Genomic DNA, 19,597 nt, shown 5'->3' on the forward strand with positions numbered 1-19,597 from the left:
CCCGCTTACGCTCAAAATTTCAAATGAAGCCACAGCGTTGGAGGATGGGCGGTTGGTGGGTTCTCCAAGACTAAGCAGAGGGAACATCAAACGGGGAGAGAGTGGAAGTGCTTTATCTGGCCCCCTTGGCTGATGCTTGGGGTGAAGGCAAAGTGTTTGGTCACTGAGACCCTTCCCAGTCACATCAGCTGGCACATGAGGGAATAAACCTGACCCAAAGCTTTAGTGGAGAAGAAACAGAGGAAAAAATTACAACTTGTATTATGATTTGTTTGTGTTCATCTCTCCCGCTAGACTGTGGATGCCCTGAAGGTGATGTCTGTGCTTATTCATTTTATGTCATCAGTGTTTACTGAAATGAACTGAAAGGTGAGATGAATTCCTCTTTCAAATGTGCCATTTTTTTTCAAGACAGGGATGCGCTCTCTCACCACTCCTGTGCAATGTACTCTTGGAAGTTCTGGCCAGGGCAATCAGGCAGGAGAAAGAAATAATGGGTATTCAGTTAGGAAAAGAGGAAGTCAAATTGTCCCTATTTGCAGATGACATGATTGTATATTTAGAAAACCCCATCGTCTCAGCCCAAAATCTCCTTAAACTGATAAGCAACTTCAGCAAAGTCTCAGGATACAAAATCAATGTGCAAAAAATCACAAGCATTCCTATACACCAATAACAGACAGCCAAATCATGAGTGGACTCCCATTCACAATTGCTTCAAAGAGAATAAAATACCTAGGAATCCAACTTACAAGGGATGTAAAGGACCTCTTCAAGGAGAACTACAAACCACTGCTCAATGAAATAAAAGAGGACACAAACAAATGGAAGAACATTCCATGCTTATGGATAGGAAGAATCAATATTGTGAAAATGACCATACTGCCCAAGGTAATTTATAGATTCAATGCCATCACCATTAAGCTACCAATGAGTTTCTTCACAGAATTGGAAAAAACAACTTGAAAGTTCATATGGAACCAAAAAAGAGCCCTCATTGCCAAGACAATCCTAAGTCACGCTACCTGACTTCAAACTATACTACAAGCCTACAGTAACCAAAACAGCATGGTACTGGTACCAAAACAGAGATATAGACCAATGGAACAGAAGAGAGTCCTCAGAAATAATGCCACACATGTACAGCCATCTGATCTTTGACAAACCTGAGAAAAACAAGAAATGGGGAAAGGATTCCCTATTTAATAAATGGTGCTGGGAAAATTGGCTAGCCATATGTAGAAAGCTGAAACTGGATCCCTTCCTTACACCTTATACAAAAATTAATTCAAGATGGATTAGAGACTTAAAAGTTAGACCTAAAACCATAAAAACTCTAGAAGAAAACCTAGGCAATACCATTCAGAACATAGGCATGGGCAAAGACTTCATGTCCAGAACACCAAAAGCAATGGCAACAAAAGCCAAAATAGACAAATGGGACCTAATTAAACTAAAGAGCTTCTGCACAGCAAAAGAAACTACCATCAGAGTGAACAGGCAACCTACAGAATGGGAGAAAATTTTTGCAACCTACTCATCTGATAAAGGGCTAATATCCACAATCTACAAAGAACTCAAAGAAATTTACAAGAAAAAAACAACCTCATCAAAAAGTGGGCAAAGGATGTGAACAGACACTTCTCAAAAGAAGACATTTATGCAGTCAACAGACACATGAAAAAATGCTCATCATCACTGGTCATCAGAGAAATGCAAATCAAAACCTCAGTGAGATACCATCTCACACCAGTTAGAATGGCAATCATTAAAAAATCAGGAAACAACAGGTGCTGGAGAGGATGTGGAGAAATAGGAACACTTTTACACTGTTGGTGGGAGTGTAAATTAGTTCAACCATTGTGGAAGACAGTGTAGCGATTCCTCAAGGATTTGGAACTAGAAATACCATTTGACCCAGCCATCCCATTACTGGGTATTATAAGGATTATATTAAAAGGATTATAGGTATTAAAAGGATTATAAATCATGCTTCTATAAAGACCCATGCACACGTATGTTTATTGTGGCACTATTCACAATAGCAACGACTTGAAACCAACCCAAATGTCCATCAATGATAGACTGGATTAAGAAAATGTGGCACATATACACCATGGAATACTATGCAGTCATAAAAAAGGATGAGTTCATGTCCTTTGTAGGGACATGGATGCAGCTGGAAACCATCATTCTCGGCAAACTGTCGCAAGAACAGACAACCAAACACCTCATGTTCTTACTCATAGGTGGGAATTGAACAATGAGAACTCTTTGACACAGGAAGGGGGACATCACACACCGGGGCCTGTCTTGGGGTGGGGGGAGTGGGGAGGGATAGCATTAGGAGATACACCTAATGTAAATGATGAGTTAATGGTTGCAGCACACCAATGTGGCACATGTATACATATGTAAGAAACCTGCACGTTGTGCACATGTGCTCTAGAACTTAAAGTATAATAAAAATAAATAAATAAATAAATAAATAAATAAATTAATTAATTAATTAATGTGCCATTTTTAGCCTCTTCAGGTTAAGGGTAACTTGTTATTCCGGTATGTTGTGAGAAGCCTCGGTGTATAACCTTTTCATTTTTTAAAAAATACAGGGTTTAATGAAGAAGGATTGCACAAGAGCAGAATGTAGGCTAATCCCCATATAAACTCAGAAATTATAATTGGTTCATTGTTCATTCGTTCATTCATTCATCAGCACTAGCTATTATTTGCTTGGTACTGGGGATGCAAATCATGACATAAAGAGTTCTTTAAGAAGGTGCTCACATAGTTCTGTATTTGAGATAAGAACAAGAGAGTAATTATCCACCTAAATTCAGTAACCTACAAAGGAATCATATCAGGAAGAGTTGCAAAGAGAGTTGGAAACAGTTTTGTTTTTGTTTTTGATTGTTTGTTTTTTTTCATTTTGAGACAGGGTCTCACTCTGTTGCCTAGGCTGGAGTGCAGTAGCACAAACAAGGCTCACTTCAGCCTCAGTCTCCCAGGCTCAAGCAATCCTCCCACCTCAGCCCCCAAAGTAGTTGGGACTACAGGCACATGCCACCTTGCCCGACTAATTTTTAATCATTTTTCATAGAGAAGAGGTCTTGGTATGTTGCTCAGGCTGGTGACAAATTCCTGGGCTCAAGTAATCCTCCTGTGTCTGCCTCTCAAATGCTAGGATCACAGATGTTAGCTACTCTACCCGGCAGAAACAGTTCTTAAATCTAGCTCAGTGATAATATTGTGTGATTGGCTTAAATTGTATTAACTGATTGCAACTTGAATTAACACAGTAATCTGAGTTGCATATTCAAATATTTTAAAGCTAGTTACTTAAGTTTTTAAAAATAATTTACCCAAAGTATTTCTATGTGTGTTTGATAGTAATATTAATGACTCATTAGTGTAGGTAATATACTGTCTCTTTAATAACCTGTAATGAAAATTATCCCTCACCAAATAAATGTATGTTTTGTCACGTTGTCTATCGTATATTCCTTCCAAGAACCTCTAGATGTACCAGTCCCCAAAGCAGCTTATTTTAAAAGAGAGTTACAAGTAATAGTACAGAGAAATGGAGAGTCTACTGGTACAATTTTTTTAACCTCTTAAAATATTCTGCACATTGTGAATATGCTGGAAGTGCTCTTAGTGACTCCAGTAGTTTTATTGAATCAAGAGTAGTTTACTTTCTTAGCAAATCGATCAATTTTTGCTGGCATAGTACAGCTATGCTGTATGATTTGTTGTATGTCATTGACTGTCATTTTTAAGAATGAATTTAAAAAAATGATCTTTTGCTATATAGATTTATAGTCAGCATAGGCTGTTAAAGAAACTGTCTCAGAGCATGGAGGATGGATGTCTCCAGCTGGAAAATGTGTTGTGGCTCTCGGAGACTATTGTCTTCATTATTTTTTTCTGGTGCTTTAGAGGTAATTAAAAAGTATTATGTGTAATCAAGTATAAAGTAGTTATAGTAGTATTCCCTTTTTGTTTATATAGAAATATAATTTTTGTTTTTATATATATATTTATATATTTTTTTTGTTTGTATGTATATCTCTGTAAAACCTTTATGGTAGTTTGAGGACTAAATAAGACAATGTCTGCAGTAAGATAGGAGTGTTTTGAAGGATCTGAATTTCTTTATATTGTGAAATATTAGCTCAGCTAATGATATTAGAAGGACATCAGTTTATATCTGCCTTGGACTTACTGACAACCTCTTTGAGATGGATTTACATTTTGTTGTATCATTAGACATAACTTCTAGTATCTGATTTAAAGTTACTCAGTTTAATTTAATGTTATATTGAGTCTTCAAATATTATTTGCTATAATTAAATTTTTGCATTCATAGCACAATTTGAATAGAAGAGCACCAGTTTTTCATTGATTGGAGATATAAAATATAGCATGAATAATAAATTTAAAATTATGATGTAAAAGAAGCCAGATGAGACCCTCTGGTCAGACAGAATGAGTTTCTATTTGTCTTGCTCTAAAAAAACTGTGTTGGAAAAATCTATTGGACGAATTAGTCAGTTTCCCTCTGCAGACTCTTCATAACTTAAGGCAGTGCATTAAATTGCATGTCTCATTGTCATCACATATCAGATATGCATAATATGTAGCGATTCAGATCAGCTGCAGGAGTGTTTGGGTGCTTTTGTTCCTTTGAGTCTTTTAGAGTGGGAAAGAAGTGGCGGTGCATAAAAGTTAGCTCCAGCTATTATTATTTTATTGACATGTTTCTTCCTAATGGAAACGCCATTGTGATCACAAATTAGAAAACAAAAGAACTCACTTTAAATGGTTTGAAACTTTGTAGGGAAAACCAGATTTTGGCCATACCTAGATGTACTTTAGGACATGGGTATGTTTACATTTTCCAAAAACTCTGTTGGAAAACTAAAGTATTTTTTTAATGGATTCTGTGAAGAGACAGATAGTACATTGTGGAGTATATATGTATTTGAAAATATGGATACTTTGATTTATTTTACAAGAGTGCATCAATGCCAGAGTTTTAATTCTTCTCTTGTCTTATGTTCTTCTGTTATTCCCTTTTGATTTGCATATTTCTGTTTTTTATGAAATACTTTAATTAGACTTAACTACTTGGGACACATGTTTCAAACTATTATATATCGCCTGGCACCAGATGTTTTTGCTTTCCCCTATTGTTCGTCTGTTGGAAAACAGGGAGGCTCTTAACTGAGGTTGCCTATAAACTTGATTAAATGTCACTTTCATCCATGTGTACTTTTGGCAAACTGAGAGCTATTCAGGAAGTACTTAGTTCACTTGTTTGAAGCAAATATTTTCATTACAGACTTGGTAGAGGTGACTCCATTTAGGTGTCTTCCAGACACCGTAACTGACCTCCACTTAACAGACTCATGGGATGAACGAGTTCTTTTCATTCTGTCTGAGAACATACTGACTGGTGGTGCTCAGCTGTTCTCTGGGATGCCTATGCACTGCTGCTTGCACTGTCAAGCTGAATATTTATGCCCATTGTACTTGTGTTTGTAATAATATAACAATTAACTGATGAAATATAAGTGCATAAAAAAGAATGTGGTTGTTTCTATGAAAAAATAAGGTAATTGCATTAAAAATAGGATACAGGTATGTTACTAAACTTTTTTTCTTTTATTGACTCAAATGTAGGAGAGACAATTCTAAAGACTGCACAGATTTAGAAGACTTCAGCCCTAGTGTCTTTAAATCCTCCCCTTATGAAATCTGATACTGGAATTTGTGATAATGCTTTGGTTATGGTTAATGTGGAAAAAAAATAGCTCAATTCCTGGACCCTCTTCAAAGAAAAATTCTTCACTGCACTTCAAAAGATACTTGAGTGAATGTCCATTTGTAAGAATTAACCAAAAATTTTAAGGCGTATTTTATAATTTATTTTTATGATTCACCATTTTAAGTAACATTTTTGCTTTGTCCATTTGCTAGTGGTATCCACTGCATAGTGGTAGAGTATTACTTTACATTCTTTATTAATTACCTGTATCTATGCACTGAGGTTGTATTTGAGCCTCATTACTTTGTTATTTTCAATAACCTAGTTAGAAGTCCTGAATATTAAAGTTTACCTTTTCACTGTCTAGTAAGAATGTATCCAGAAAACAGTAATAACCTAGAAAAGTCTTTAAGGGAAAATGTATAAATGTCTACAAAAAGACTTGACCTGTTTGTGTAGAAGTAAGCTAAGGACATTTTAAAACTTTTTCTTTGGAAATAATTTAAACTTGAAAACCTGTAAGAAGAACACAGAGAATACTAAAATATCCTTTACCACTAGGTTTGTTATTTTATCAATCAGTCAATCATCTATCGGTCTAATGTGTGTGTATGTAGATAGGTAGACATATAATCTCTTTTTTGAACTGTTTGAAAGTAAGTTGCATATAAGATAGTATATATTTCTTAGGGATAAAGATACCACTTACATTATGCAGTGCAGTTATCGCCTTCAGTGTGTTTATACCTATTCAGCATATCTGAAGTTATCAACTTCAGATACAATACTTATTATCTTTTATATGGTTTGTTTCCCAATTCTGTCAGTTAACCCAATACCATTTTTTATGGCTTCTTTTCACCTCAGTGGAGAACCAATTCTAGAATCGTACATTACATTTACTTGTCATATCTTTTCAGTCTCCTTTAATTTGGCGTAGTTCTTCAGCCTTCTTCTATATCTATGAATTGACATTTTAAAATATAGGTCTTTTTAAAAAATGGAACGTCCCTCATGTTATGTTTATGTAATGTTTCCTCATGTTTAGTTTTAGGTTATGTGTTCCCAGCAGGAATGTTACATAACTGACATTGTGCCCTCAGGGTTTCACATCTGGAGGCACATGGTATCCATCTGCTTCTCAGTTTTGATGCTAATTTTGATCATCTAGTCAAGGTGTTAGTCGATTTCTTTATGCTATTTTTTTCCCCTTGCTACTGTGGGCAGTCTGTGAGGAGATATTTTAATTCAATACAGATACCTTGCTTCTCATTAAAATATTTCCCCTAGATTTAGCATTCATTGATTTGTCTTGACTGTGGTGGTTACAAAATGATGACATTTCCCTCCAGCTTGACCCTTGGCCTTCTCACGTACAAGATCCCTTTATTTTCTTTCTTTCTTTATTCGTTTATTTCTGGTGTGAACTTACAGATTTCCTTTTTCCTGTAATGGTTTATAATTAACTACTGTTTTTAAAGATAATTTTGGTACTCAGATTATTTGAATGGGCAGATAGGAGCCTCTTCAAGTTGCTTCCAATGTCTTTGTGGTATGCCCAACTATTTTAGCACTTTCCTACTTTGTGACAGAAGTAGATTTTACAGGCTTTTATTTTATGTCTTTGTGCTCCAGCATTTCCCCATGGACCCTGATTCCTCTGCAAGGGGAACGCTATTAGAAACCAAATTCTGGACTGGGCGCAGAGGCTCACACCTGTAATCCCAGCTCTTTGGGAGGCCGAGGCGGGCGGATCACCTGAGGTCAGGAGTTTGAGACCAGCCTGACCAACATGGTGAAACCCCATCTCTACTAAAAATACAAAAAATAACTGGGCGTGGTGGCACATGCCTGTAATCCTGGCTACTCGGGAGACGGAGGCAGGAGAATTGCTTGAATCTGGGAGGCAGAGGTTGCAGTGAGTCGAGATTGTGATATTGCACTCCAGCCTGAGCGACAGAGTGAGACTCTGTCTCCAGAAAAAACACAAAAGACCAAATTCTGGTTAGATGTGTTCCTTGGTACTGGGAATCTGCTTTTAGGGCCTTTCAGCAGATAGAGCTAGAAAATGTATGCATGTGTGTGTGTGTATATATATATGCATTCATATATACATTCACATGCATGTATATGTCTATATGCACATGCATGTACACATATATATTTTAGAATTGTGTCCACTTATAACCTTAATTTGAATCCATCCCTATAGAGGTTTTTTATTTTTCCCATGGTAAGAACCCTAACTCGCAACAACTTCAATATATTTACTTATTTGCTAAAATCTATAGTATATCTAAAGTAGTTTCAGAATTGTTGCGCTGTAGCACTACAAAATCAAACTTAATAAAAAGAGTTTAGGGTTATTTATAATTATCTTCCCATTTTGACCAAGAATATCCTCCAATCAAGAATACTGTGTTCATAAACTTTGCATAAGTTGTTCTTTTATTGTGTATATTTAATGTGTACAACATGATGTTTTTACATACCTATAGTGAGAAATGATTACTACAATCAAACCAGGTAACATACCCGTCACTTCACAGTTATCCTTCTTCTTCATGGCAGTGGGCTATATTACACATTTGAAATACAATTTGGATTTGTTTGTTTACTTTCAGTTTTATTCCTTCTTCCCCATCCTTGTTGGTTTAACTTTATTTTTCGAATGTCAATAACATTAACATGCTTCAAAAAGTCAAAACTATTCAAAAAGATATACTCAGAGAAGTGTCACTTCATCTAGTGTCCTGTTCAGCCTGTTCCTACTTCTCTACCCTCCATATAGGTAACCAACTTCAACAGTTTCCTATTGCAGCCCATACCAAAGGGGAAGGGAATTAAGATCTGCCTTTTGAAGTGAGGCATATCAAAGAATTTGGGTACATAGTTTAAAACCATCACACCATGTTTAAGGTTCTTTCAAACTTACCTATCTGTCCGTCCCATCTATCCATCAATCTGTCCATCCGTCCATCCATCCATCTCTCCATCCACCCATGTATCTAGTGCACATATATATGGGTTTCCTTGTTTTTAAGAGCTGATTGTATTGCTAGGGACAGTAATCTTTGCTTTTCATATATATATATATTTTTTCATATTTTCATATGTATAGCAAATAATATTTTTCCAATTTTCTGTCTTTTAAATATATATGTTTTTATGCATATATATATTTTTTCATTTTTAGGGAATCCTCTATCCTATTATGGTTTCTGGTTTTGGGGTATGTTTATAAAAGTTTTCACCATACTAATATGAGAAAAATATTCACCTATAGTTTCATCTTTTATATTTACATGTTTTAATTACCTGAAATTTATTTTAGTATAAAGATTGAGTAGGGAATTCATCCTTCCTTTTCTTTCACATTGCTTTCCAGTTGTCTCAGTAGCATTTATTGAATAATCCATCTTTTCCCCACTTCTTCAAAGTGTTGCCGTTATCATAAATTATTCTTAATATATGCTTGGGCCTGTATCTCAATGATGGTATTATATTATTTGTCTTTTCCTGTGTCAGTACCACCCTCTTTTATTTACTGAAGCATGATAATGTATTTATCATGCAGTTAGTTTTCCAGTAAACATTAGAATTATTTGTTTCAAAATTTAAAACATTTTCTATTGAGATTTTGATTAGCACAGCATTGAATTTATTTAATTTATTATATTTCTTTAGAGATAGAGTCTTGCTCTGTCACCCAGGCTGGAATGTTAGTGGCACTGTCATAGCTCACTGTAGCCTCAAATTCCTGGACTCAGGTGATCCTCCTGTCTCAGCCTCCCAACTAGCTAGGACTACAAGTGCATGCCACCTTGCCCAGCCAATTATTATTATTATTTTTTTTAGAGATGAGGTCTTGCTTTGTTGCCCAGTCTGCCCTTGAACTCCTGGCTTCAAGTGTGTGAGCCACAATGCCCAGCCAGCATTGAATTTAGAAATTAGGAAGAACTGATATGTTTAAAATATTCAAGTCTTACTGTTCAAATACAAGTTATCTCTCTAATTAGTTTCCTTCTGTTTCTTATTTACATTTTCTAGTTTTTCTCATATAGGCACTGTGTATTTCTTATTAATATTTATTACCTGATGTTTCATGTTTCTTTTTGTTGATATTTTTATTGTACTTTTTATTTAACTCAATTTTCTCTTTTAATATTGGTACATAAGAAAGCTGTCTTATTCTACATATTGATTTTAACAAACAGCATGCATAGTGTGTTTTTGGACAAATTATTTCCTTTAATATTTTCATCTTTAAGATGATATTGTAGCTACTTCATAAGAATTGTTTAATGAGACGATCTTTTAAAGGGATTAGAACATAGTTCTCAACAAATATTAGTTCTTATTATGATGAATTTTAGTTTTCTATAAGTTAGTCTACTGAATTTTCTTTTGTTTTCAGTAGTTTTTTCAGTTAATTTCTTTGGTCTCCAAATATCCAATCATTTATCCTCTAAATAAATATGTTACCTTCTTTTCCACTTAGGTAAGATTTTACAATGCCTCTCAAAAGGCAGTTTAATTCAGTGAGAAGTCTTGGATCATTACCATTTCAGCTGCTTTTGATTTACTGATCAAAATGTCAGCCATGTTCTAATGAGAATGAATTTGGGGAATTAACTTATGAAAAATGAATTATACAATATAGTTTTATTTATTTCATTGAGAAGCTCCTGGAAGATATGGTCTGTATTATTCCTGATGACCTTGTTGAAAATTGAAGGACACTATTAGTAAAAGAAAAGGACTCTGTCTTATTCCTTACTTTGTCGCATTCCCTATCATAAGTACTGGCAAATATTGTCAACTAAATGAATTAACCAGAAAACATAATATAGAGTACATAAGATGAAATAGGGGTATTTCTGTGATTTTCTAATAGTGAGATTGGCAGAAAGTGGTTAAGTCCAAATTCCTACCAGTGGCCATTAATCCTGAGATAAAGATTTGTTGGGAGAATCAATGGAATTTTTTTTGTCTTTGATTAAAAGTTTTCATATGTTAAACATTCCAATGTGCTTAAAGTGAATTTTAAGTGAATAATGTGGTTCAATTATATTGTATGACCAAGAGAAGATGAAAACCTCTAACCAAATAGCAGATTGTTTGTGAACTGAAGACCAGAGAGGAATAAAAGACTTAAAAACTCATTCATATGACTGCCTCTAATGTGTGAATACACGATCTAGTTGTGATTGAATTTTTTTTTAAGCAGCAGCTGTGACTTATGCAACTTAGAAATGTTAACTTTCAACTAGATCAAATCACATCAGAACAGAGGGGTAATTTATTCAAAAAAAGGTTTCCCTGTTTTCTAACCCATGATTTGAGTGGGCTGTAAAATGTAAACATTAGAAGTAGGGAGATTTGAGGGATGTGTGGAGTAGCCAAATATGTTCTTTTTTCTTAAACCTAAAAAATCATCCTTAACATGAATCTGTTACATTAACCGACCAGAGTTAAGGGTTTATTTAGGGCTGTTCCAAAAATTAGGCTAAGAAGAAGCTCTGAACTTCTGGACTTTTGGGTTGAGGAAGGCTAATTAAAGCAAGAACTGTGAGAAAAAGCTTTATTTAGAAGGCTATGAAGGGTGAGTAGGGTTTTGGTTTGATAGAAGATGGAAAAGGATGGCTTTTTGAACAAGGGAAAAAGATTGAAACAGTAGTACTGAAAGGAGAAATAATTAAAGGATATGGGGGTAATAATGGATCTAGATACATATTAATGACTAAATGTCTAATGAGATGGGAAAATGAGGAAGTGATATGCTAGATTTTCAGAGGGTCTTGAAAACAAGGCAGAAAGTTTTCATCTGTGATACTTTGGGTAAGAGTCTCTCTCTCACCCCCCAAGAAGGATTTCATTTATTTAAAACGTAGTATTTTACCTTTAAAACCTGTTTACATAGTTTGAAAGACATTTGAAAGAGAAAGACATTATATTAATCTTGGGAAACAACTTGTAGTATAAAAGCAATTTCTGAGGTACCCTGATAAATAAAATTGTGGAACGGTGGCCTCTTTCTTTTGATGATGATCTAAAGCAAATAGGAACGGTTGCTGCAGCTAAAAGTGTTGATAACTGCTGAAGGATGGAGAAGACAGCCAATAAATACTCGATTTAAACCGCCAGATTTGACAAGTGAGAAATGTGACTTAGAATTATGATTTCTTTTTTCCTTGGTGTCACCTAAATCAATACGAATAATATTAGAATGACAAAGTATAAGTAAAAGGCTCAGGCTCTAAGGGAGGTATTAGGAGGGAAGTTCAGGAGATCCAGGTTGGACTGTGGTTACCACAGCAGTCAGAACACACATTCCTATGACCTGTTCCTGCATCTAATAAATAAAATTATTGTTTCAGAGATTTCCGGTGGACACTCAGTATCTGGTTTTGGTGCCTGAGATCAGTCATAGACCAGTGAATACAGATTTCTAATGGCAGTCAGTATTGACACCTGAGAAAATAAATAAGAAATGGAAATATAAATGGAAAAGCCCGTCATCTTATGATCATATCGAAGCAACTTAACTTGATGATTTAATCTTTTTCTCTTAGGTCATAATTAGCCTTTGCTATATGTCACAATTTTAAATTATATTATTCAAAATATCTGTAATAATTTCTGCTTTATAAAATTTTTTTTGTTATTTATAGAACAAATGGAAATGACTTAAGTATGCATGTTAAAGCACCTAGGCAGTAATTAATGGGCAATGACAGTAAGAGGTGTTAACAAAAAACTGCTGCTAACAGATTATTACAAAAATAAACTAGAAAAGATATTCCATGATATATTGAAAGTTTATTATGGTAATGTAATAAAAGCTGTCATACTTAGTGACCTAGTGGGAGGATGTCCCAAAACAGGGTATTTCTGATATAGCGGGCATTATAATCTCCATTGGTGTAGTCAGTGCTGACTTCAGAGACAGTTTGGAACAGCATTCATATGTAGAAACAATATTTACAATGTGATTATATTACTCTGACCACCCACAAGCCATAATGAATTTTCAGAGTTCCTCCCTTCCCTTTTCTCTCTCCTTTCCTCTCTCCCACCTAGCAAAATAATTGTGCTCTATGAGACATCTGTGAGACCTTGTGTTCAGTGTTGGGTTGCAGTGGTTAGTAAACCAGAGAGAACGGTCCCTGGCCCTCCCACAGTGTTTGCCTTTGTGGAGCTTGAGCTGTACCCTCCACCACTCCTCCACTGTCAGTACCCTCAGTTTTCAGACAAATCAGCAGGCAGTTAGAATACAGTATCAGTACTGCAGTTGTAGTTATCTTGAATTCTGGTGCTCAAGAATAAGCAGATACAGCTGAATGCGGTTGAAGAGGTGAAAAGAGACTTGTGAAGCTTTTTAAAGGGATTTGTGTTTACTTTCAGGAGCCATAGAAAGAAGATAATGGTGCTGGTTTTAATGATTAATTTAGCCTATTTTTGATTTTCTTTTTATTTGGTACAGGTTAGATACTAATAATACCTTTATTTTTGTCTGTTATCACCAGGGTCCTTTGTTGTTTTATGTGTGGACTGAAGGGCTGTTCAGGGAGGCTGGGTGTGGGTAGGGAACATCTTTAGATTGAGCAAGAATGGCAGGAAATGGAGGAGAAGAATAAAAGAGGAAGGTCATGAATGAATGAAAATGAAAATGTTTAATTGAACTGTGTAGTCTGTGAGCCCTTGGCCTCCTTTGAGGAGAAAAAGACTGAAGGCATTTTTACAATTAGATCTTCTCATACTACCCCAGGGAAAACCATTAGCCCAGACTAGTTTAGCTGCTGACTAGAAATGTGTTCCTTGGGGAAAGGTAAGAAATACATGACGGTTGTGAACAGACTGCTTTTTATATTTAATGTTTATAAAATGAGTTTCCATAATCCTATATTTTTCCATAATTCCAGGGAATTTTGACCTCAAAATAGCATTCGAAAAATTTATGGAACTTAAATACTTTGAAGACATGAAACACATCTAGGTACTTAATAATTGTTTGCTGAATAGGCGAGGAATTTGAAAGTTTCAAATAAATTGCAAATTATTTGGAAATCATTCTTTGATGATATAACAGGAAGGGAAATTATTGGGCTTTGAGAAAAATTTTATAGAATTTCAGACTTTGTGATTAATGTAAGACACTTATGGAGTCTAACTACTATATTGATACTCAAACTTATATTTTAGTTTTTGTTTACTTTTTTAAAAAGTAAATATTTTCTTCTGGATACTTATGAAACTGCATTAGAAAAATCTGATCATCTGTCCCAGGCATAATTTTTGATAAAGTAGTATACCATCAAAAATTGAGGGTCCAAGTCTTTAGACTGCAAACCCTATAAAGCAGATCTCAATCTATTTTTAATGCTCTGAAAGGCATATTAGGTGAGTTTGCTTGATGTTTGCTGTCTTAGAAGAGGCAGATTGTGTGACACTTAAGTGTGTGGCTTCTGGAGCCAGGCTGCCTATATTTGAATTCCAGCTTTACTAGGATTCTGTTTGGTGGCCTATCTTTTTAGTGCCCCAGGTTTCACATCTGTAAAGTGGGATTAAAAATAGTACCTGCCTCCCTCAAAGGATTCTGGTACAGATTAAATATGGCAATACCTGTTAAATACCTAGAACTACCCATTTATGGTCAATATTTTACTATTAACTTCTTTCATTATGTCAGTGTAATTTTTGTTTATAAAGTATTATTAAATAAAATACCACAACTTAATTTATTTCATCTTAGCAGTAAGTTTCTTTGGAAGCACGAACGATTGCATTTATAACAGTATTCAGTATAATAGTGTGGTTTCTCTCATATTGAGCCAGATGGCGTTCTCTAACTACAGAATGAGGAATCCTTTAGTTGTGTGTCATTTTATGAGCCACATTTATAATTACTTTAAAATAAAATTATTATGGAATTTAAAAATTGATATATGGCAAATGTAGAGAATTTTCCACATAGTTGTAATAAAATCATTTTTGTATCATGATATATAAGAACAAAAGAAAAAGAATTAAAAAAATTATATTTCTAAGCATTCATTTTGACAGAGATTACTTTAGAAAGTAAGCAAATTAAAGTAAAACAGAACAAACAGGGATAAGTTTAATTAGAAATGTGACCACCATTCCCTTGGTGCTCAGTTCAGACTTAAGTCCTCTATGTATTTTGTATTGTGATTTTCTTTTCCTTTTTTTTTTTTTTTTTTTTTTTGAGACAGAGTCTCGCTCTGCAGCCCAGGCTGGAGTGCAGTGGCCGGATCTCAGCTCACTGCAAGCTCCGCCTCCCGGGTTTACGCCATTCTCCTGCCTCAGCCTCCCGAGTAGCTGGGACTACAGGCGCCCCGCCACCTCGCCCGGCTAGTTTTTTGTATTTTTTAGTAGAGACGGGGTTTCACCGTGTTAGCCAGGATGGTCTCGATCTCCTGACCTCGTGATCCGCCCGTCTTGGCCTCCCAAAGTGCTGGGATTACAGGCTTAAGCCACCGCGCCCGGCCTGTATTGTGATTTTCTATTTTATTCTTACTCATAGTAATAATTACCTGAAAATATTTTATAAAAATGTTAAAATATACTCCCTGTTTGATCACACAATTTGGCGCTTTATGGAGAGAAATAATTTTATTCACAAATGTTTATTGAACATCTAGTGTGTGTTTATCTCAGTTATGGACCATGAGGGTACAACCGTGGACAAAATAGTCCTGCCCTCCTGGAACTTAGCCGTGAAAGGAGGCAGATAATAAAGACATAGGTAAAATTTGTTTGTATGAGGGTGGTAAGTACTGTGGAAAAAAATAAAGGGAGGGTAAAGGAAAGTTTGTCATTTTAAATAGGATGGTCAGGGAAGACTTCACAGAAAAAGTGACTTGTGTGCGTAGGCTTGGAGGCCATGAAGAAGTGTACCATGTGGCTGCACAGGAGAATGGTGTTTCAGGCAGAGAGAATGGCAAGGAGGCTGTTGTGGATGGAGAAGAGTAAGGGGAGAGTAGCAGGAATTTTTCAGAAACATGAGCTACATTGCACAGGGCCTTGTAGGCTGCTGTAAAATTGGCCTTTATTCTGAATGAGGTGGGAAACCACTGGAAGTTTTCAGGCGGAGTGAAGCGACGTGGCTTCCATTTCAAAAAGATGACTATCTCAGCTATGCTGAGAAAAAGACAGTCGGCAGTAGTGTAGCAGGAAACCAGTGAGAGGCACCTACAATAATCTGTAAGATGATTGTAGATCACCACCATCCAACTACGGTGGCTGCACTGGAGACGTTGAGAAGTGGTTGGATTTTTAATTCATTTTGAAGGTAGAGCCAGAAGTATTTGCTAACAGATTGGATATCAAATTAGAGTTATCAAGGCATTGGGTCTGAATAATTTGGAGGATGTAATTCCCGTAAGTGAGGTTTGGGAGTGCCATGCAGGAGTTGATTTCGTGATTGTTGTGGGGCGGGAGATAAGCAGTTTTATTTCAGATGAGTGAGTTTGAGAGGAAGGGTGCATTTTCTACATACATAAATTGTCCTATTACAAGTGTGTGCTATACTTAAAGGTATAAAAAATAAAGAGAAATGAAATATGGTGTGCTCCAATCTGCAATATATATATATTTTGCATCTGGAATTGTTTTAAAGATACATTTGATTGCAAATATTTGACAACCAGTATTTCTGGCTTTTCTTCTTATATCATTGGTCCATCGAATGCTTCTTTTTCTGTAAGAAAAGAGCTTATTTTTTGTGTGTTATATTGGTGTGGTTTTCAGACAGATATACCCAGACATTCCATTACATATCTATATTCCAAGGACTTATTTTTTCAAGTATTACCAACTTTGGATGGCTGTGTGTTTATTTCAAAATGATGCCACAATTGCCCAAATATTTTTGAAATTCTATTTCTGTGTTAATTAAAGATTTAGCTTGTAAGTCACTCAGGAAAATCAGTCTTGTAGAAGCTTTTAATTTTTATATATTGACTTCTATACAGCCCTTGCTTTGACATACTGTACACCGATATCCCTTAAGAGCCCAGAACCATTTACATGCCACGTTTGGTTTTTCAGCTGTCAGCAGACTAATGATGTGGACTAAGAAGAATGCATGAGGGCTTTGCCTGGTGGAGACTATGCTGGTGGGCCATGATGGGGTCTTACTGTTCTCTGCTTCCTGCCCCAGGACTAGGGCAGGAATACATTATATATATAATTTATTTATTTCCAAAGGATAGTTTTAAAGTAAATGACACATATTGTTATATTTGCTAAAATGGGCTATTCTAGTTGGGTGCGGTGGCTCATGCCTGTAATCCCAGCACTTTGGGAGGCTGGGGCAGGTGACTTCCACTTTTCATTATATTTTGCATAGAAGTTACTGCATTGTTCTGTTGAGAAAGAAAAACAGCTTTAAATTCAGGCCATTTCTTCTATCAAGTAAAAAAAGAAAATTCTCCCCAGAGTAAAGCATTTTGCCAGTAGGGTTCTGTAGCTTGTGGGATGTACTAGGAAAAGGTGCATAAAAATGTGAAGCAGATGAATGAAAGAATCGGTCTTTTAGCCTGTGTGTGAAAAGCCTGGTTTCTTTTTCATACTGTTATAGGAAGTACTTCAGAGTTTGTACATATTTGCTGTTTTCCATTTTGAAATGGTTGCTCTGTGTATTCTTCCCAAAGGTTTTTAAAATGAGAATACTTCTGTGGAATGTAAATATTAAGATTGATGTCTAAAGGTCATTTTTAAAATTTAAAACATCTGCTCTCCTTCATACTTAAATATTTATTGAACAGAAGTTGTATAAGCTGATGATGAGTCCTGACCTGGAATAGACCCTGGTTTGTGATACCAACACAGATTTGAATGAAGCTTGCCAAGGTTAGCACCTACTAGGTAAGTTCTCCCAGCTGGGGACAGACATCATCAGAGGTTTCCTCATTTTTCCATAACTTGTGTCTTTATAATGAATAGCTTATGCAGACATCTTTGTTTTTGGCTTTCCCTGTAATACCACGCATGCACGGCTGTGTTGTTGGGAACTTCCAGGAAAAGCTTGTTCAGGTAAATAGACTGGGAGAGCAGAAATTGAACTAATTTGTACAACGAAGTAACTGTGCCATGTTGCTTCTTTGTCCCTAGATCCAATTCATTGGCCTCAGTGGATTCTGTGCTCCTAAGTCCTAGCGACAGAACATCTACTTAGTCATTGATATTGGGTCTTCTGCCTTTGTTGGAAATGGTTGCTTTGTGTATTTATATTCTTTGTTCATTCATCATAATGATCCTCTTTCTAGATCCTCTCTGATTTGGTATTAATTGTAAACTTGCTGAGCAGAGAAGTTGTTTAAGATGGCTCTAATATGACACCTTGGTCCTTGATTTATTTTTCTTCCTTTTAAAATGGACTTATAGTATAAAGAGGCTAGTGTAAGAAATATCATTGAGGGGGAACAAGTATGTTGTTGGAATTAAGTCATTTGGGTGAGGAGATAAAAGTAGATGTAGGTAGGTCATGTAATTAAAGGGATAGTCCGTGACATGTGGATGTTCAAGAGGTGGGAAGGAAGACTGGACGACTATGATTAGAGTCTGCTTCAGGGTAGAGGGCTTACCTTTTATTATCTTTGTGCCACAGGGCTTGGCACTATGCCTGATGTGTAGGTGTTCATTATATGATGATTTTGTGAAGCAAAGATGGAATAACTATCAAATAGGATGTTAAGAGTAAGCTCTAAGGTTAAGAGGGAAAAGTAATGATTACGTTATAAATACTAAGGATACAGAGGAAGCAAAGAGGAATAGAAGGCAAATAAGGATTTAAAAAAACTGGTAAAACATACCCATTTAACTTTAATTGAATGTCATTTGATTACAAATTAAATGTAGTAAACTGACAATACATATTTGATATTAAACTTCTTTATGCTAGTAAATATTAGGTATTGAAATCTATTTTTTAACCATAAAAATATAGGACTTTTAATATGCCCCTTGTCTAGACCAACTGAACTTTATTTTACTTTAATTTGAAGTTTGTATTGGATAAACTCTGTTATGGTATCTTAATAATCAGATACCAGATTTTTACTGATTAAAATAACTATAATTGAATTTTCTTTTTGAATATTTTACTATTCATTGTAGTATTAACATTTAATAGTGTAAGTTAACTGATACATTGCATGCATAGGGATTTGTGTGCATTAATTAAGGACTGTCATGTAAGTGTTTTTAAACTGAAGAGCTAATTGATTAAAAATTGAAAATATTCAAATGAGAACGTGCTGAGAAAATATTTCATGGGAAAATGGATCAGGTGAAGATTTGTGAGCAAGAAACTATGAATGCCTTTTAGGTATGAATGATAAGGGGTTAAATAAGCATTTAAGACTTGTATGCTTATATGTCCTATCTGTGTGTGGATCTGGAACAGCTAAGCTGCTACGACAACTAAGAACAGACATGATTATGTGAGTTATATAATCTTATGTGATCAGAATAATTCTTCCCAAATGAAATTTTGATTGCTGTTTCCCTGCTTATGACACCGTGTTGCCTACAAGATGGCACTCAACACAGGCAGGCACACAAGACCCTTCATGATTGCCCTTTGTCTTGCTTTCAGCCTTATCTACACTTCATTTTTCACCTGTGCTCCTTCCTTCTCCTCCACTTTCCCCAGATTTTTTGTAGGGAATTTTCTGTATTCCCTTAAGTGTGTTGTAATATTTTCTACCTCATTTATTTGCTCAGGCTGCTCTTTCTGCCTAGAAATCCCCTGACATTACCAGGTCCTTAAAATATGACATGAAAAATATTTAATGGTTT

General features: G+C 35.5%; 1 protein-coding gene across 5 annotated transcripts in view; it reads left to right on the top strand.

The window, feature by feature from the left end:
• The window catches only part of CDK14 (cyclin dependent kinase 14), a 581,124-nt gene that overhangs the window by 76,476 nt on the left and 485,051 nt on the right, over positions 1 to 19,597 (top strand). The window contains exon 1 of one of the 5 annotated variants that reach the window (XM_017956190.3): positions 17,358 to 17,662. The exons of the other annotated variants lie outside the window; for them this stretch is intronic. The gene's annotated coding sequence lies outside the window, so the exon portion shown is untranslated. Of the gene's footprint in view, positions 1 to 17,357; positions 17,663 to 19,597 lie in introns of those variants that run through there. 5 annotated transcript variants of the gene reach the window in all.

The sequence above is a fragment of the Papio anubis genome, chromosome 4 (assembly GCF_008728515.1).
Source record: "Papio anubis isolate 15944 chromosome 4, Panubis1.0, whole genome shotgun sequence".
Classification (NCBI taxonomy): Eukaryota; Metazoa; Chordata; class Mammalia; order Primates; family Cercopithecidae; genus Papio; species Papio anubis.